The sequence below is a fragment of the Mauremys mutica genome, chromosome 3, assembly GCF_020497125.1.
Source record: "Mauremys mutica isolate MM-2020 ecotype Southern chromosome 3, ASM2049712v1, whole genome shotgun sequence".
In the NCBI taxonomy this organism is placed as follows: Eukaryota; Metazoa; Chordata; order Testudines; family Geoemydidae; genus Mauremys; species Mauremys mutica.
The window spans coordinates 60366364-60383512 of record NC_059074.1 but is presented as its reverse complement, the minus strand read 5'-3'; the positions used below and the strand labels follow the sequence as shown (position 1 = coordinate 60383512).

At 40.9% G+C, this 17149-nt stretch overlaps 1 protein-coding gene across 5 annotated transcripts in view; it reads left to right on the top strand.

Moving 5' to 3' along the window:
• The window catches only part of FILIP1 (filamin A interacting protein 1), a 200255-nt gene that overhangs the window by 35967 nt on the left and 147139 nt on the right, over nucleotides 1-17149 (top strand). The window contains exon 1 of one of the 5 annotated variants that reach the window (XM_045010850.1): nucleotides 4875-5298. The exons of 3 other annotated variants lie outside the window; for them this stretch is intronic. The gene's annotated coding sequence lies outside the window, so the exon portion shown is untranslated. Of the gene's footprint in view, nucleotides 1-4874; nucleotides 5299-12786; nucleotides 13160-17149 lie in introns of those variants that run through there. One more of the 5 variants, XM_045010847.1, reaches the window with a different exon arrangement.

The window sequence follows — 17149 nt, the reverse complement described above, 5'->3', positions numbered from 1 at the left end:
AGTGTTAAAAGTGCACTAAAATTGCCATGTTTCACCCCAGAGGTTGCTGCATTTTACTTGTGGATGAATCATTCATTGTTGTGCTGGAAGGTGTTGATGGCTGCCAAAAAGTGTGTCTTCAATCTGTGAGCAATCACAGAACTCAAAGAAGCTGATGGATTGTTAGCCACCTTTCATTTCATGCTAAATGGAGGAAGAAATTAAGTTCCCTTATGGAGTAAGATAGCTGAAACAATAGAAGCCGCTGGAGCACATGGGATGAACTGAACAAGATGCCACTCAGAATGACAGGGGTTTCCCTGGAACTGACTGAAAATGCAGGTGCTGGGGCATACATGCATGGAGCTATATGTCTCTGTGTGTGAGAAGCAGAAGGGAACCAGACAGTGAGCAGACAGCAAGGGAAGCAGTGTGATTGTGGCCTTTGGAGGAAACCAACAGAGGTGCTTTTGGGCAGCGTACTGGGTGGAAAGGCAGGCTTGGAAATTGTGAGCAAGGAAACTGCCGACTGTTTGTTCCAACTATCAGGGCCGGCTCTAGGTTTTTTGCTGCCCCAAGCAAAACATTTTTTGCTGCTCCCCTTTCCCCGTTGGGGGGCTTTTACACGTTTGCACTTTACAATGTTTTGTTTTGTTTTTTGACTGGGTGTGGTACTGAGGCAGCATTGGGCAATGACTGCATCTGAATCTGCTTGAGTCAGATGTATCTGCCTGAATTTCTTGTTGAGACAAAGGAGCTGAAAAGCCCCCTGGGCCACTAGAACACCTCAGTAATTTGTGCCGCCTGTAATATGTGCGGAGGGGAAATACAGAATAGAGAGTGAAATTTCAAGAGGCTTAAATCACTGCTTGCTTTGCTGCCCTGGTGTCACGTCTGGGTCTCTTGAAGGAAGGCTACAGGGTTGTGCAGCCATGATTGGAGGCTAAGTGAGAGCCCTCAGAAGGGGACAGTTATCTCTTGAGACAGCCCTTGGCTTTCCTGGGCACGCTTCGTATTTCAGTCTTAATAGGAGCTGGACTGCTGCTTCTGAACGCTTTCTGCTACTTTCGCTAATTTAAAATGAGCCTGACGTTCCTCAAATCATTAACTGAAATGGGTAAGGAGCGTTCTGGAGAATTGCCTGCTGTCTGAGGGGTACTAATTCTGACACTGCCACTTGATCAAAGGGTCGGGTAATTATCTTTAAAAAGTTGTGCCTGAATGAAAGAATTTCTCCCAGTTCAGATGCATTTCCAAGGGGGCAGGGGAAGGGAGAGAAGAATGGGGAAAGCCGGGTTAATCCTTGAAGGGGTATTTTATGGCCCTCTCTCCCGAGGAGTCTCACTGAGCCCCACTGGCTGTGCTGCAGCGCAGGGTTACCTGGCTAGTGGCATTGATGGTGGTGTTGGCTGCTCGGGGCTTCCCGGCCCTGGTAAGTTCTCGGTGGCTTTTTCATTGTTCCTCGGGAGACTTGGGCAGTAGGGCTTTAGGAACATGAAGTCACTCTTGGCGGACTCTGGGGTCAGGCAGACTTTGTAGCAGTAGCCCGGAGGGTCGCTGCCTGCCACGTCCACGCAGTTGGTGGGCACTTTGTTGCCCAAGGAGAGCTGGGGCTTGATGTTGGAATTTTTGAAGACATTGGCCCGAATGCTGCCCCTGGAAATGTGCCGCCCCAAACACGTGCTTGCTTTGCTGTTGCCTAGAGCCGGTCCTGCCAACTATGTTTAGGGAAAAGGACTTTGTGTACATTCTTTATAAATAAACAAGATTGCATCAAAGCAATACCTGACTTGTATAATCAGTTTATTTTCCTAATGGAAACAACCCATCAAGGCCTTGAATACTGCCTATTCACCTGGGCTATGGGGCAACAATATTATAGGAGAGACAGTAAAGAGCAGGGCTATAGGAAACAAACCTTTCCCTGGTTCTGCTTACTTTTATATTATGAAGTAAATAATAAAAATGTTCATTTGAGTAATTTGGGCTTGCTTGCAAGTTGCTTGACCTAATGAAGAGAAGATGATAAAGAGAAATTAAGCCTTTTTAAAGATAGGTGGGTAGACCCTGAGGTAGTGTAAATCACTGTTGCAATAACTTCAATGAAGCTACAGCAGTCTTAAAACTTGTCTGATTTTTCAAAACCAGTATGGGATTAATTACCCTGAATAGAATTATTCAGCAATGAAAAAGATGCTCTATCAGGTCCTCATCCACCTCATAACTTGCTTCTTGTTACAGCACGAGACGAAACTAAAAAGTGAAATGTTTGTTTTATTGAGGAAGAACAATGCTTACAATGTTATTTGCTGTATCCTTTGCATGTGATTGAAAAGAGTCATTTATCAGCTTGTTGCTTCTGTCCATTCTTCTGACCCTTTAGAATGAGAGTTAGGAAAGTGAGCTTCATTCTGGTGTTACACACAAGATGATTTTTATATTAAAATTCTGTGGAAATTCAGTGTAATACCTTTGAGTGTTGAACAGTGCACCAATAAATACTTGAAATTGCAGGACTACTGTGATCATTATGAAGCAAATTTCAAGCAGCCTTTTAAGCAGATATTTTAAGTTTGCAAATTGTTCCTTGTATAATCCAATGTGTCAGATTTGGAGCACTAGGCTTTTGTTTATAGATGGGAATAATCTGAGTGGCTCCTTTTCATAGTATGGAAAATGTCTTAGAGACTAAAAGTCCTCAGTATATTTAGTTTACTGAAGAAAAAGTTAAGTGACTTCATCAGCATCTATAATGTACGTAGGGAGAAGACATCAGTTACTGTACTAGAAGGCTCCTTAACTTAGTAGACAAAGGCATAACAAGATCTAGTGGCTAGACATTGAAGTAAACAAAATTCAAGGTGGAAATAAATTGCAATTACTTTTGTTAACAGTGAGTGTAATTAACATTTGGAGCAGATATGGTAAATTCTCCATCACTTGGAGATCCAGTCTTGATTTAAAAAATCATTCTAAAAGATGTGCTATAGTTAAATCATAAATTACTCAGCTAGATGGGTACGTTTTATGGCCTGTGTTGTTCAGGAGGTCAGATTAGATTATCATAATAGTTTCTTCTGGCTTTAATTCTATTCTATATATGTTTTTATACCACTCTCATCATTGTAGTTCCTGAACGCCTTCCAGTAGTGCATAAACAATGTGACATCATCCGTCATGTGGTATTTGCTCTTTCATCCTCTCCCCGGACATAGAAGCACGTGCAGTGGAATTGTCTTCTTTTAGTAGGCTTCTGTTAGTTTGGTTTAACTGTTATAAATATACCTGTTATGTGTTTACACTGCAGAAGCGGTGCGGGCCGAGGGACGTACTGGCTGCCACTTCCAGCAGCTCCCATTGGCCTGGAGCAGCAATCCGCAGCCAGTGGGAGCCGTGATCGGCCGGACCTGTGGACATGGCAAGTAAACAAACCGGCCCGGCCCACCAGGGGCTTTCCCTACACAAGTGGCTTCCCAAGTTTGGGAAACACTGCTCTAAAAGATAAAGGTCCTTGGCACTGTCAACCAGTAAACAAAGCAGGGTAGAGTGCACTTGGAGAGGAAATTCTCACTGGTACTGATAGCACCTCGGGTGGGTTTGTTGATGCTAGCATCAATGCCAGTGCCATAGAGACGAGCAGCTACTACAGCACCAACCCTTTGATGCAACAGCATCAGCAGCATCAGTCGAACCTCTAAGTGTTAACAATCCCAGATGCATATGCGTGTGTATGAGATGTCCTGTGTCTCTCAGCACCAGCCTTCCCAGCAACTCAGGAGACATTTTGTCTAGTAACGATAAACCCTCAGACTGACTTACCTGCAGGAAGAGCTCAACTTTCAGTATTGTGGCCTCTTTCATACACTCCTGTACCTCTTCACCAGGGTCCATCGAGGGACAAGTCTAGTAGGCTGTCTTGTTTACCATCATCTCTGGCATCTTGATGATGCTCCTTGAGACTGAGGTACCACATCCCCATAGTTGGGTGACTCGGGTTCATTTTCCTAATTGGAGGTTGGCTTTTATGCATCGTGGCCTCAGAGTAGAAACTGTCACTCTCCATCCAGGGATCTTCACCCTTGATACTCAGCAAAGGTTCTGCATTGGTGGAGTGGCACATATGGGATTGGCTCCAATGCCTAACCAATGGCCATACTGGAATCTGTGAAGGTTTCCTCCCACCAGCAGATCCTCTCCAGACCCTTATCCCTCCAGATCCCTGAGTAGATGTTGGGATACATGTGAGAAGGCATGCAAAGTCACTCCTGATACTTAGTACAAGCAAACTGTCCCAGTGGAACCTCCATTGGAAGAAACATGGGAGGCTCCACCTCAATCTGTTTTGGGTACCTCCTCTCCATTCCCTGCTGAGGCAGTGGTGTCTAGTATGTCCTCACCTCTTCAGGATAATTACAGGGCAGAACAGGACTTATTTATGAGGGTGGCTTCCTCCATGGACATACAAATGGAGGTAGTTCAAGAGAGCTTATATCAATTGGTGGACATTTTGGGCTCAACAGGGCCTCCCAACTAGCTCAACCCATCACAGAGGACATTTGGGAGCCCACAAGGATTTTGTGGCAAACACCATCTTCTCTGCCTCCAGTGACCAAAAGGACTGAACAGAGGTACCAGGCCCCTCACACAGGTATACCCACATAAACACTGGGTCTTTGGTGGTTTTGGCACTGAACAAGAAGGGGTGTCTCCTTCCTGCTTCTACCTCAAAGTCAAGAGAGGCAAAGAAACGCAGTCTTTTTAGTAGAAGAACTTATTCTAGGGCAGGATTAAATTTCATATCTTGAGCCAGCAAGCCTTGTGGGGAGGTATGATTTTTCTCTCTCTCTGTCTCTCTGACAACATTCTCACATTTGCAGGTAAGTTACCAGAGGATGCCAGACAAGAATTTCAGGCAGTAATGGATGAAAGAAAGCTGATTGCTAAGACCTCTCTTTAGACTGCTTTGGATGGGGCAGACTCTGTAGCCAAGGCCATGGCATCTGCTATCAGAATGCATAGGTGTTCATGGCTTCAATCATCAGGCCTTCATCAGGATGTCCAAACAGACTGTCCAGAATCTCACTTTTGAGGAGCTGAGCCTTTTTTCCCAGTGGACTGATAAGCTTCACAGTCTTTACGAATTTATATTCCACTCCTTTAAAAGAAGCAATTTCACCCTCCATCATTCCACTGTTACCAGCCCTGTATGCCTAAGCAATGTGTCCAGTTGAGGAGAAAAAGTAAGAGTCATAGGAGGAGATCACCACCTAACTTTCTGTCTGCAGCAAGCCCATCCAAACAGTCTGGGAATGCCAAGTGGTATGTCAAGCTTCTCTTATCCCTGTTTCTATCCCACTTCCTAAGTGTTTGGACCAATATTAGTATATACCAGTGAGTCCTAAGCCTGGTGGAATTGGGATACAGCCTTCAGTTATTTCTATCCGTCCCTCCCCACCTCTTTCCCAGTACCTCTTCAGGGACCACACTCATGAGGAGGTCCTCCTGTGAGAGATCCAGTCTCTCCTCTGGTTGGGAGCCATTGAGGAGGTTCCTCCTTTACACAGAGGGAAAGGGTTTTGTTCACACCACTTCCTAATTCCAAAGGCAAAAAGAGGCCCCAATCCATATTAGACCTGTGAGAGCTAAATAAATATATATGGCCACTCCAGCATCCCTTATCCCCTCCCTGGGTCCAGCTTGTAGCTGTCCTTGACTTGAGGGGGGACACATTTCCATGTGGCAATATATCAAATCCATAGGAGATTCCTCAGTGGGATTGGTTGACCCTAACTCTACCAGTTTAGAGTCCTGCCCCTTTGGCCTATTCATGATGTTGGAAGTATTTACAAAATGCCTGGCAATGGTGGTTGTGTTCCTAAAGAAAATAGGAGTTCAAGAGTTTCCCTACCCGTATAACTGGTTGGTGAGAGGTCAGTCCAAGAGCCAGGTAGAATTCAGCGTGACCAAGATTCAGTCCATATTCAGGGTGCTGAGGCTTCTGATAAATGAGGAAAAGTCAGTCTTCTCAGTTCAAAGAAAAGCGTTTACAGGGGCAATCCTGGATTTTACAATATCGGAGTCTGTCCGGTAAAAATGAACTGAAGGTTGTCAGGGTGGCTTTGTCCTTTATACAGCATAAAGCAGTAGAGGGTGCATGCATTGCCCCAATGGGTCCCACTAAGAGAAAAGCACCCAACATTCACACATTTGGTGCACGCACAGCTGAAGTGGAATGGACATGTGTAACACGTCTTGAAGAAGAACAGTTACAGAACAGGTAGTAACTTTTTTTTATTAGGGAGTTTACTCCACAGTCTCAGACCATTCTGTAGAAAGGTCTGTTTCCCACTCAGATGAGCTTTACTGTTATGTTGAGAGTTCCATTGTGCCAGAGGATCTTAAAAGCTATGAATGTATGTAACTTATGTTTTTGACCAACTTACATACCTTTGTATGTGTTCCTGGCCATCTTTGGTTTATTTCATTTTATCAGGAGAAGTCCCTCTAAATGCTATATTTTTGTTGGCTAAATGCTAAAATAGCTAAGGTAAAATACTACTTTTGAATAACTGAAATGACAGAGCTTGACAACATAACTTTCACTTAAGTAACACAACAATCCACAACAGCTTTGGCACAGTTGAAAGCAGAATATGGCTTAGAATAGCCGGTGAAAGAAGGAAATGGAAGATTCACTATTTATAACTCATTGATTAAAGTATCCCAAAAAAAAGTACCACAAGGACCATAAAACTGCACTCAATGTTCCTGTTATCAAAAGTTTGGATTTATTACTTAGGAGCATCAGGAAGTTTATTTTTGGTAAGGCACCTGAGTGACTGAGTCCCTGCATGTAGTTCACATACATACTATTGGTAAACTTAGATTAAAAGGCACATATTTTATCAGGATAAGGAGAGCAAATATATAGAAATATGAACACCGTTAGTAGAACTAATTAAGTGTATTTTTTCACTTTGTTTCCTACACAATAATTCACATAATTTAGGGAAAATATTTGCATTGTGAAATCTTACACAGTTTTATTGACTTCCATGAATTTTGCAGGATTATAGATTAGGTAACTAAATTATTTCTGTGAGCTAAAAGGTAAAGATGTGTTTCATTTTCTGATATTGAGAGAGCACATTTTTGGGTGGGCTGGGAATATGGCAGATCCAGTATCTAGAAAGCAATATCAGCATTTATGAGGTAACAGTAGTACCTGGAAAAATGGGGAAAAAAATCCACCCTCTCAAAATACACAATTGACAGCCCAGGGCCAAGACAACACTGATCCAAACATGACCAAAAAACTTCTTATAAGCCAGAAAGGGAATATAAAGAAGCCAAGAGAGAGCCAAAGGCAGTAGCAGAATCTAAAACAACATGCTTTTTATTCCCATGAGTCCTATTGCTCACAGTCATAAAAACTGAGGACCCCAAAGTACTAGATCTCAATTTTAGTTTGACTAACTTACAGAGGGAACAAAATGTTGCACTACTCTCACCCTTCTGTAAATCAAAAGCACTACACTAAATGTTTACTAATACCATAGTGTCATTAATGGGTTTCCCGCAAGGCACAGGGAAATAAAGCTATATATATTTCTTACTCAAAAGAGCCAAATATTTAAACAGCAACAAGGAATAAAGACTATATGCTAGGCACCCTCATTGCTGCAGGAAATAAGATATGCTCAGATGTCACAGTGATGGGCAGATAAAATGATAATAAAATCCCTATTCTATATTCTGCCTTCTAAAAGAACATTACATAGATTCATAGATATTTTAAGGCCATAAGAGACCATTATTACTATCTAGCCTGACCTCTTTCCTGCTTAAAACGAGCCCTAGGACTTTGCCCAGTAATTTCTGCATCAAGCCTATAACTTTTGTTTGAGCTATAGCAGTGTTTTTCAATATTTTCAGGTTGATAAGCCCTTATTTGAAATTAAAAAAAAATCATGATCCCTTTACATTTACTGTTAAAGTAAGAGTTAAAAATTTTATCAATGTTAATATTGAAACACATATATTATGTGTGTTTGTATCAAGTGGATGACAGATAATACTTAACCATGAAGGATCTGAGTGAGTGGGAAGTGGGGAAATGAGATTTTTTTTTGCATTAGATTGTAATAAAATTATCAACACCTTACCATTTGCCTTTCATGGGCCCCATTGGGAGTCAAAACCCACTAGATGAGAAGCACTGAGCATGTTTCAGAAAGACATTCAGTCTTGACTTAAAGATTTCAAGTGATGAGATTCCACTATGTTCCTACGTTGTTCCAATAGTTAATTACTTACACATTTTTAATAGTGAAAGTAATTATCTTATTTCTAGTCTGAATTTGTCTAGTTTCAGCTTCCAAATATTGCATCAATTATGGCTGTCTGCTAGATTAAAGAGCCCTATATTATCAGAAATATCTTTCCCATGTAGGTATTTGTACACTGGGACCAACCTCTTATAAAGCTCAATCTCCGAGAAACTTAAGTCTTTACTATAAGGAATGTTTTCTAGACCTCAAGTCATCCTTGTAGCTCTTTATTGAACCCTTTCCAATTTTTCAACATCCTTTTTGAAGCTTGGATATCAGAACTGGACACATCATTTTGCCTTCAGCTTGTGCTTTTGCAACCCTATTGCCATTTCTTTATGGGTTTGACCCTTTGTTTTAATAGCTGCGTGAAACTATAGCATTGCATTGGTGATACGTAGTAACTAGGATAGTGAAAGATAAGGTGAGGCCATTAATGCTTTTTGCTACTAAACAGTGCGGTAACCTGTGGTCACTTCAGGCTTTTTAATTTTTAGTGAGATTTTTAGGTTACTGAGAAGGCCTACAAATCTCCGTTCTAGAGATAATCATCATAGGTAATAGCAAATGTCCCAAGATCTAGTCAGAAATCGCAAAAGGTGATGTGCAAAATTTGTGAAAGTCATCTCTCTATATCCAGAGGCATTTCATATGTACTATCAGTGCTAAATCCTGAGCATAAAGTGGTTTGACTTTGCACACATGTCACAATCTCAGAAAGATCTGGCCTTTCTTCAGTTGCTCATTTTATTCAAAAGCGGCATTCCATGCCCTTTGGCCACATCACCAGGGTGGACAAAAAGATGCCAGCACACCATACTCTCAAACTCTAACCTCAAAACACAAAGGGGTGCATACCCTGACCCTACCTGGTGCCACTTGTATGGCCACCCCAGAGATTTGTGGACTCTCAAGATTGAGCCAGATGTTGGAACTTCACTATACAAGGCCTGGTGATAAATTATCTACCACGGGCCTTCTGGCTGGCACAATGATCCTTAGTAGACTGTGTGTTTGATGATGATCATCCCTATGGCCTGGTCTACACTGGGGGTGCGGGGAATCGATGTAAGATATGCAACTTCAGTTATGAAAATAGCGTAGCTGAAGTCAACGTATCTTATTTTGACTTACCTCCCATCCTCACTGTGTGGGCTCGATGGCCGCGGCTCCCCTGTCGACTCTGCTTCCGCCTCTCACCTTAGTGGAGTTCCGGAGTCGATGGGAAGCATGTTCGGGGATCGATTTATTGTGTCTAGATGAGACGCGATAAATCGATCCTCGATAGATAGATCGCTACCTGCCAATCCGGCGGGTAGTGTGGACGTACCCTAAATGTCTGCAGGTAACATTACATTCAAAGATGGTGATTGATTATGATGACTTTCTTGATTTCTGTAGGGCCACATTTTGCCACCCTTTCTTCACATTGAATAGTACACAACTTCACAAATAGTCCCATCGAAATCAATCAAGATAATCTCAAAACAAAGTACTACTTAACATGAGTATAAATGGTAGAATCTGTCCCATAGTTACCTTAATGAGTGCTACTAAGTTGTAGGCAGAGAGCTGATAGCGGACTCCCAACAAATTAGATATGAATAAAAGGCATGGTCAGTGGGTGGAAAAGATAATGGTGCAGCAAGTTTTGTTGTTGATGAAGCACGGTCCCCTGCTTCTAGTGTTGCTATTGCAATAACTGCCATGTCTTTAACTGCCATTGCAAGCTTTGTAGCAGCAGTGCTTATCTCTTTCTGTTGGTTTTCTTCTCTGTAAAACAGGAATCTTAGAAAGTGGTGGTTTAGGAGATACTATTACCTCCAGTTGGTGTGGGGCTAGTAGATCAACCAAGAGGTCTCTTCCACTATTACCTTTGGTAGCTTGTTTTGCTGCTGTTCTCTCTATCCATTTATAAACATTTCCAATTATTTATTTTATTGGGGAAATAAACACAAAACAGCTTCCATATGTTCAAATTTTTCATGTGGTTGTCGGTCTGATAACTCCACAAATGCAAACAATTACTTCCTTTATATCCCAGTGTACTTAGGTCAGAGGTTCTCAGCTTTTCTTTGTTTCATATTATGATCCTATACCATACCATTGCAACCTATCTTCATGTTTGCTTCAGACTCCGTTGTTCAAATTTCCACAGTACTACAAATGAGGCACAAATTGTAGGAAGCCCTACAGGAATTGCACACTACTTTATGGTGCATTTCTGGCAGCTAAGGTTGCAGTTGCACAATGCTGAGCAGATTTACTTCATCAGAAGATTTTCATCACAGGTTGCAAACCACTGGCCTGGGTGATTTTATTGGTCTCCCATATTGTAGCACCTCCTAAAACAGAAGGAGTGAGTTAAAGCTGAATTTTCATAAGAATTCAGTGTTAGTGTATTGTTTGCTTGAACTTTATTGTAGTTAGTGCAATATTGGCAGTAGCATATCCATTAACAGGGAAGTTAAGGCCAAAATCTTCAAAAAAGTGTTCGGTGATTTTAGGTAACTCAATTTTAACTCTGAGGCACTCAAAATTTGAGGCTTCTTTTAAAATGTTGCTGTATTGACTTGTCAAAGTTCAAAGAGTGAGTACAGGACACTGGGCTTTGAATAGGACCCAAATTTCCTGACTTCAATGTCTTCTAATACTTAGATAAATTCCACCAACCAGTGATCTCTATGCTTATAAAAATTCTTAACTATATTCTAGTCTTATTATTCCTCTACCCAAGCCAAATATTTAAATATATAATGAGAAAGTATTAGCTCTTACTAGGTCACCAAAATAAAGTCCACTTGACACATTAAGCATAGAGAGTATTTATAATCCATCAATACAAGGTCTAAGCACCAAGAACACAAGCTAAGGGTAATATCATAGAATCACAGAATTGCAGGACTGGAAGGGACCTCGATAGTTCTGCTTTGGTGCAGGGGACTGGAGTCTAACCTGCTCTTAAAAACTTCCAATGATGAGCATTCAACAAGCTCCCTAGGTAATTTGTTCCAGTGTTTAACTACCTGTAGAGTTAAGTTTTCCCTAATGTTTAACCTCAATCTACCTTGCTACAATTTAAGCCCATTATTTTTTGTCCTGTCCTCAGTGGTTAAGAAGAACAATTGATCACCTTCCTTTTTATAACAATCTTTTACATACATTACTTGATGACTGTTATCATGTCCCCTCTGTCTTGTCTACTTGTCTGATTCCTTGGATTATGAGTTGGAACTATTCCTTTCTTTTGCCTAGCTTGTCTGGAAAGTGATTAGCACATAGGAGGTACTACCATAAACAAATTAATAACAAATGAATCAGTATTTTTCCCAGTGTGTCTTTCTCCTTTATTCTCCACTCTATTCTTTGTTCCTTTTCTCTCCCTCCTCAGACCACAAGGAAAGATACCAGGGAAGGTTACTGGGGAAAGGCTTTTGGGAAGAGATTAATTTTTCAATTGCATCCTAAAAACAGGCTGGGCTCAGACTGAACTCCTGTGGTAAAGAGTTTTACTTCCAGGGGCCATTTGCAGAGACTGTCACTCCAGCACTGGAGAACTATGCTCTGGTCTCTGTCAACTGCAGCTTCTCTTCCCTGGACAGTGTAGTTGTGTCAATGGTTTGTAGATAGAGAGGCAATCTCTAAAGTTGTCAGGCTTCAAGCTGTTAAGTGACTTTAAGAACTAGGACAATGATTTAGATCCAGAAGCAAATGCAGAGACAGTATAGTGGGCAGAGCACTAGTGTGATGTGTTCCTGATTCTTTCTTGCCTGTTGTGTGCTGCACAAATTGGAGTTTTTCCGGCTTTCACCTTCATTCCTAGTGAGAGCTGACATACTCCAATGTGGAGGTAATGAAGGGATGGATCACAACAGCAATGTTCAAGTGGAAGAAGACAGTTGATACTGTCTTATTCATAATAAAAGTGACTCTGAACACTTTCTAGCTAAGCCTTTCATTATATCTCCATGCCAGCTTGATACATTTGAACTGTGCAAACAGAAAATGGTTTACTCATTTACTCAGAATAAACATATTTTAAAATGTTTTCCAATGTGTGATTTATTTTTTGCAAGGACTGGGAATACCTTTCAAATTACAAACATCCTAGGTTTTCTTAAACTCTTTACTGTGTAAATTGATTTGATGTTAGATACTTGTGTTGATACTCATATTTTCTAACATTCTAAAATATATTCCCAAATACAGAACTTCTATGTATTGCTTAAAACAGTAATTACTCCAGTGAAGTCACTGGAAGGCATTAAAAAGATTTGACAGTTGCACCACAATTTTTCATTAACGTAGTAGTCAGGCAATGCAGTTCTACATCCACTGATAACTCAGCAGCTGAGGAACTCAGCAAAGCCTGCTTCAAACTTCTCAGCTGTTGACAGGCTTGACTTGCTGAGAACACTGGTTAAATATAGAACAAGCGAGCTGAGCTCAACAAAGTCATTGCTGTAACAGTGTGTGAAGAGAGCAGAAGAGGGGAAATACAATCTGAGAACTAAACTGCCAAAGCCTAACACCACCTAGCAACAGTTCGAAATTTTTTTTAAACAAAAGTCTGGGTGTGAGACAGACAGACAGCATACCTCCTATTTCTCCTGACTGGGATTTCTGTGAGGAGAAACTACGTTCCTCTTCTGCTCCCTACCCTATTTTCTGCATTACTTCAACTGCTGGTAGACCTAGAAGAGTGGGAAAAGCTTATCTCTGTGGGTGCTTCTGCACTGGATACTTTTCTAGGTCTTAAATCTGCCTGGGTAGTGTGGAGCACGCTGCTGTGATCTACGAAGAACAAACTGACATTGTAGGATACGTTCCTTGGTTCCTGCTGCTGTCAGGTAAGAATGAACTAACTATTCCAATTCATTAGCTTTGTAAGATGTGATTTATATATTTTCATGTGAAAGCTGCTTGTCTTTTTTCCTTCTGTGATTAGTCTTCTACTGATTGGAAAAATTCAGTCAAGAAAAGCTAAAATAGGAAGTTAAGCGTGTCTTTCTTTTTTTTTTCTGTTTTAATAGAGAATCAAACTGTTCAGACCATTTTTTGAAACTTGGTTGAAACGAGATTTGTGACACTAGCAAGTAATCACATGAAAAAGGAATATGGATTGAGACTTTCAACATTTGTTTTTGTAAACTCATACTGTCAGAAGACACACCAAGATTTAATAATAAAGTGGTTATTGTCCCTTAGCAGCCGCTGTAAAATTTAACCGCTATAAAAACTAACAGCCTATGTAGTAAACCAGAGGAAATAGCCATACAGTGGCTGAACTACTTTTCTGTTTTTTTCCCAGAACTCTAAGCATATTAGTGTCACCTGGCACATTTTGTTCTGCCCTTGTGACAACAGCTCTAAGTGCTTCTGCTTCTACTCTGATATGTATAATATCAAATTGCTGCTTGGATAATTGCAGATCAGAGCCTTCTTAAAAAGTCCTTATAATTTTAGTTCCTGAGTGTTCTTAAACTGTGTAATTTTTTGCATGCCACTAACTGATTGTTTCTTTTAAAAAATAAATAATGGAGAAGACAGTCAGTACTTAAACCTTTTTCCCTAACAGCTCAAGAGAAATCTGTTCAAAACATGTATTCTTCAGCTTCATGAACTGCCAAGTAATTTAAGCAGGAATTGTTTAGAGTGATTAGTCTATGTCAAAACTGACAAAAGCAGCTTGGTCAAATAAAAACTAACCCATATCCTTCTAAAGCTGCTTTCTTTATACAGAGGGGAACGTTATCATTTATGGATAAGGAATATGTACTCATTACAAAAGCTATTCCCTGTACCATACCAATTAAGGTCTGAAGGCAAAGATTACTAGGGGAGTAATAAAAATCCCTTTAGCACGGACAAGAGATTGTAGTCTGGGATTCTCTCAGTAGAAATATGCTGACTGGGTCCTCTACCTTGTTTGACACTCAAGGTATAGACTCTGAGACACTTGCAGGAAGTTTAGAGTCTCTTACTTTATCAAAATGGATTTTAGATGCATCCCGGCATACTAGATACGTTACGTCAGTATCATAGTTCAGCTGTGAAATGTTTACAAATTGGATAAAACTAACAATACACTAAACCAATTCTGACTTGGCAGTGCCAGGGGATATAACTGCCAGTGAAACAGTGGAAAAGATGAAGTGCTGGGCCAGAAAAGAATTCTGAAAAGACATCATGTTTTACATTTTTACCAGATTATTTCCTAAAAAGGGGCACATTGCTTGTTTAGAAATAAACTCTTTTGCATGTAGCGTTAATTAGTGACCCCGTAAGTTAATAATGGTAATTATTTCAGCTCTATTGTGACCTCTTTCAAGCTCACAGTGGAAACTGAGACTTTGTGAGAGCATAGATATGTCTTGAGCAAGTTATTTTTTTTCTAGAGAAAACTGTAAGGTGGAAAATATTCATTGTTTAAATTTTGTTTTCTAATATTCATTGATATTAGAGTAGAATAAATCTTGTCCTTTTCTTCCTGAATACAGTGGTAGATAATTCATTAAAAGTGCTGAGAAGAAACAGCAGATTCACCTCTCATTTTATGGGTAACTACAGTCTTGGGGAGAAAATGTGACTAATTTTATGTCATTTTATATTGTAATTTTAATTTTCCTCCATAAATCTTTTTTTTGGGGGAGGAGGGGGAAGCTAGTCTTATCAGCCCCAAAACTTGGTCAAATTAAGTGACTTTCAAATAGTTTGCTGACAACTTCCATCCAAAGAAAAATCATGATTATATATTCTTCCGCCTTCTCTTTCCATTTTAAAATGGGCACGCAGGCTAAAATTACTCTTCTCAACAGGTGTCCAGAAAGAGGCTCTGGGATTTTCCAATCAACTCTGTGAAATATGCAATGTAGCCATTCAGCAGCTGGTTTCACTGTGATTGTTTATAGCTTAGACTATTCTTCAGAATGGAAACCAACTTAAATTTTATATTGAACAGAAAATGTTCTTCAGGTGTTGCCTGTATTTTTCTTCATATAGATTCTCTAGGAAGATAAGTAGGCATAAGCACAGATAGTCATTTTCTCAGTCATATCTATTTGTCCTTTGTATTACAGCATCCTTATTTGAGCCTCTAGAACCTGTAGCCACTGGGAAACAAATGGTGTCATAATGGTGCTAACGACTGCCAAGCCCTCTCCTTCAATACCCACTGCTACCACTCTGGTTCATGGCTCAGTTGTCTTGACTATAGCAACTTCCTCCTTTTTGGCCTCTCTTCTTCAATCTAAACAAAACTAAAATCATCTTATCCTGCCATTCTGACCCTGTCACTTTACACATCAGGCTCAAAGACCTTGAATTCACCTTCAAAGCTCAACAGAGTTCTGCCCCAGCCTACATCAGTTGTCAGATCCTCTATCTCCACCATTTTACATTCTGTGGGTTGTTAATCTCAGCTCTAGTATTATCTGGTTCCTCTCTTATGTCAGTGGCTATATTAAAACATTAATCTAATCTAGCAAGCCATGGGTTATCTATAGTGCTCATCACTGCGGAAGCTAGGGCCCTCATCTGGGAGAGATTTACACACAAGCTTAACTTTACATTTGTGGGTAGTTCCACTGAATTCAATGGAAATACTCTTACACTTAAATTAAGCACATGCCTAAGTGCTTTGCTGAATCAGAGGCCAAATCCATATGATTAATGCCAAGGGGAATGTTGCCGTTAACTTCAGTGAGAGTAGAACCATGCCTCTGGGATCTAAGTGCTTAGTTATTAACAAACAAGTATCCACTCCCCCACAGGAACATTAAAGAAAAATAGAGCAGCTGAATTCTTTGTAAATAATCTTTTCCCAAGAGCTGTTTTACTTTCCCCCTAGTTTCCTGTTTCTCTCCTTCCTTTCTCATAGTCTAGTGTTGTTTCTCATCATATTAGTTTAGAACAGGGGTTGGCAAACTTTTAGCTCAAGGGCCACATCGAGGAATAGAACTTGTATGGCAGGCCATGAATGCTCACAAAATAGGGGTTGGGATACAAGAGTGGGTGCAGGCTCTGGGGTGGGGCTGGGGATAAGAGGTTTGGGGTGCAGGAGGGTGCTCCGGGCTAGGATCAAGTGGTTTGGAGAGTGGGAGGTGGATCAGGGCTGAGGCAGGGGTGTGGGGAGAGATTCAGAGGAGCAGACTCCAAGCGGCGCTTACCTCAAGCAGCTCCTGGAAGCAGTGGCATGTCCCTTCTCTGTCTCCTACATGGAGGTGCAGTCAGGTGGTTCTGCACACTGCCCCATATACAGGCACTGCCCCTGCAGCTCCCATTGGAGCACTGGAGGGGGCCATTGGAGCACGCAGAAACCAGAGCGGGACTATGCCGCGGCTTCCCGGAGCCATGTGGTGCAGCCCCCGACCCTGCACCCTGGCTGGAGCGCTGGAGCAGGGCCAAACCGTGTGGTGTGGCTTGCAGGCTGGCTTAAAATGGCTCATGGGCCCAATCCAACCCGCTGGCCATAGTTTTCCCACCCCTGGTTTAGAACGTCAACTCTATTTGGGGTGGGACTATGTCCTCTTACATGTCTGTAAAATACCATGCACAGCAAGGTAGCTGTATAAAATCCAATATGAAATGACATGGAGGAAATTTAGTATCTGAAAATGCTGAACAAGAATTAAGAACTATAATTAAACAGAAAATGATTTGTGACAATGATTTGATAAGGGTTCCATTAAAATAAAAAAGCCCATTTAGTACTTCTATATATAAATCACAAACTCAGTTTTCAGTTCTGTCCTCATGTGTTAACAAAGATTTGCCGTGGGGATATTTCCATTCATCTATTGCCCATTGACCGTTAAAAATATTTGTCCACTTATATTTTT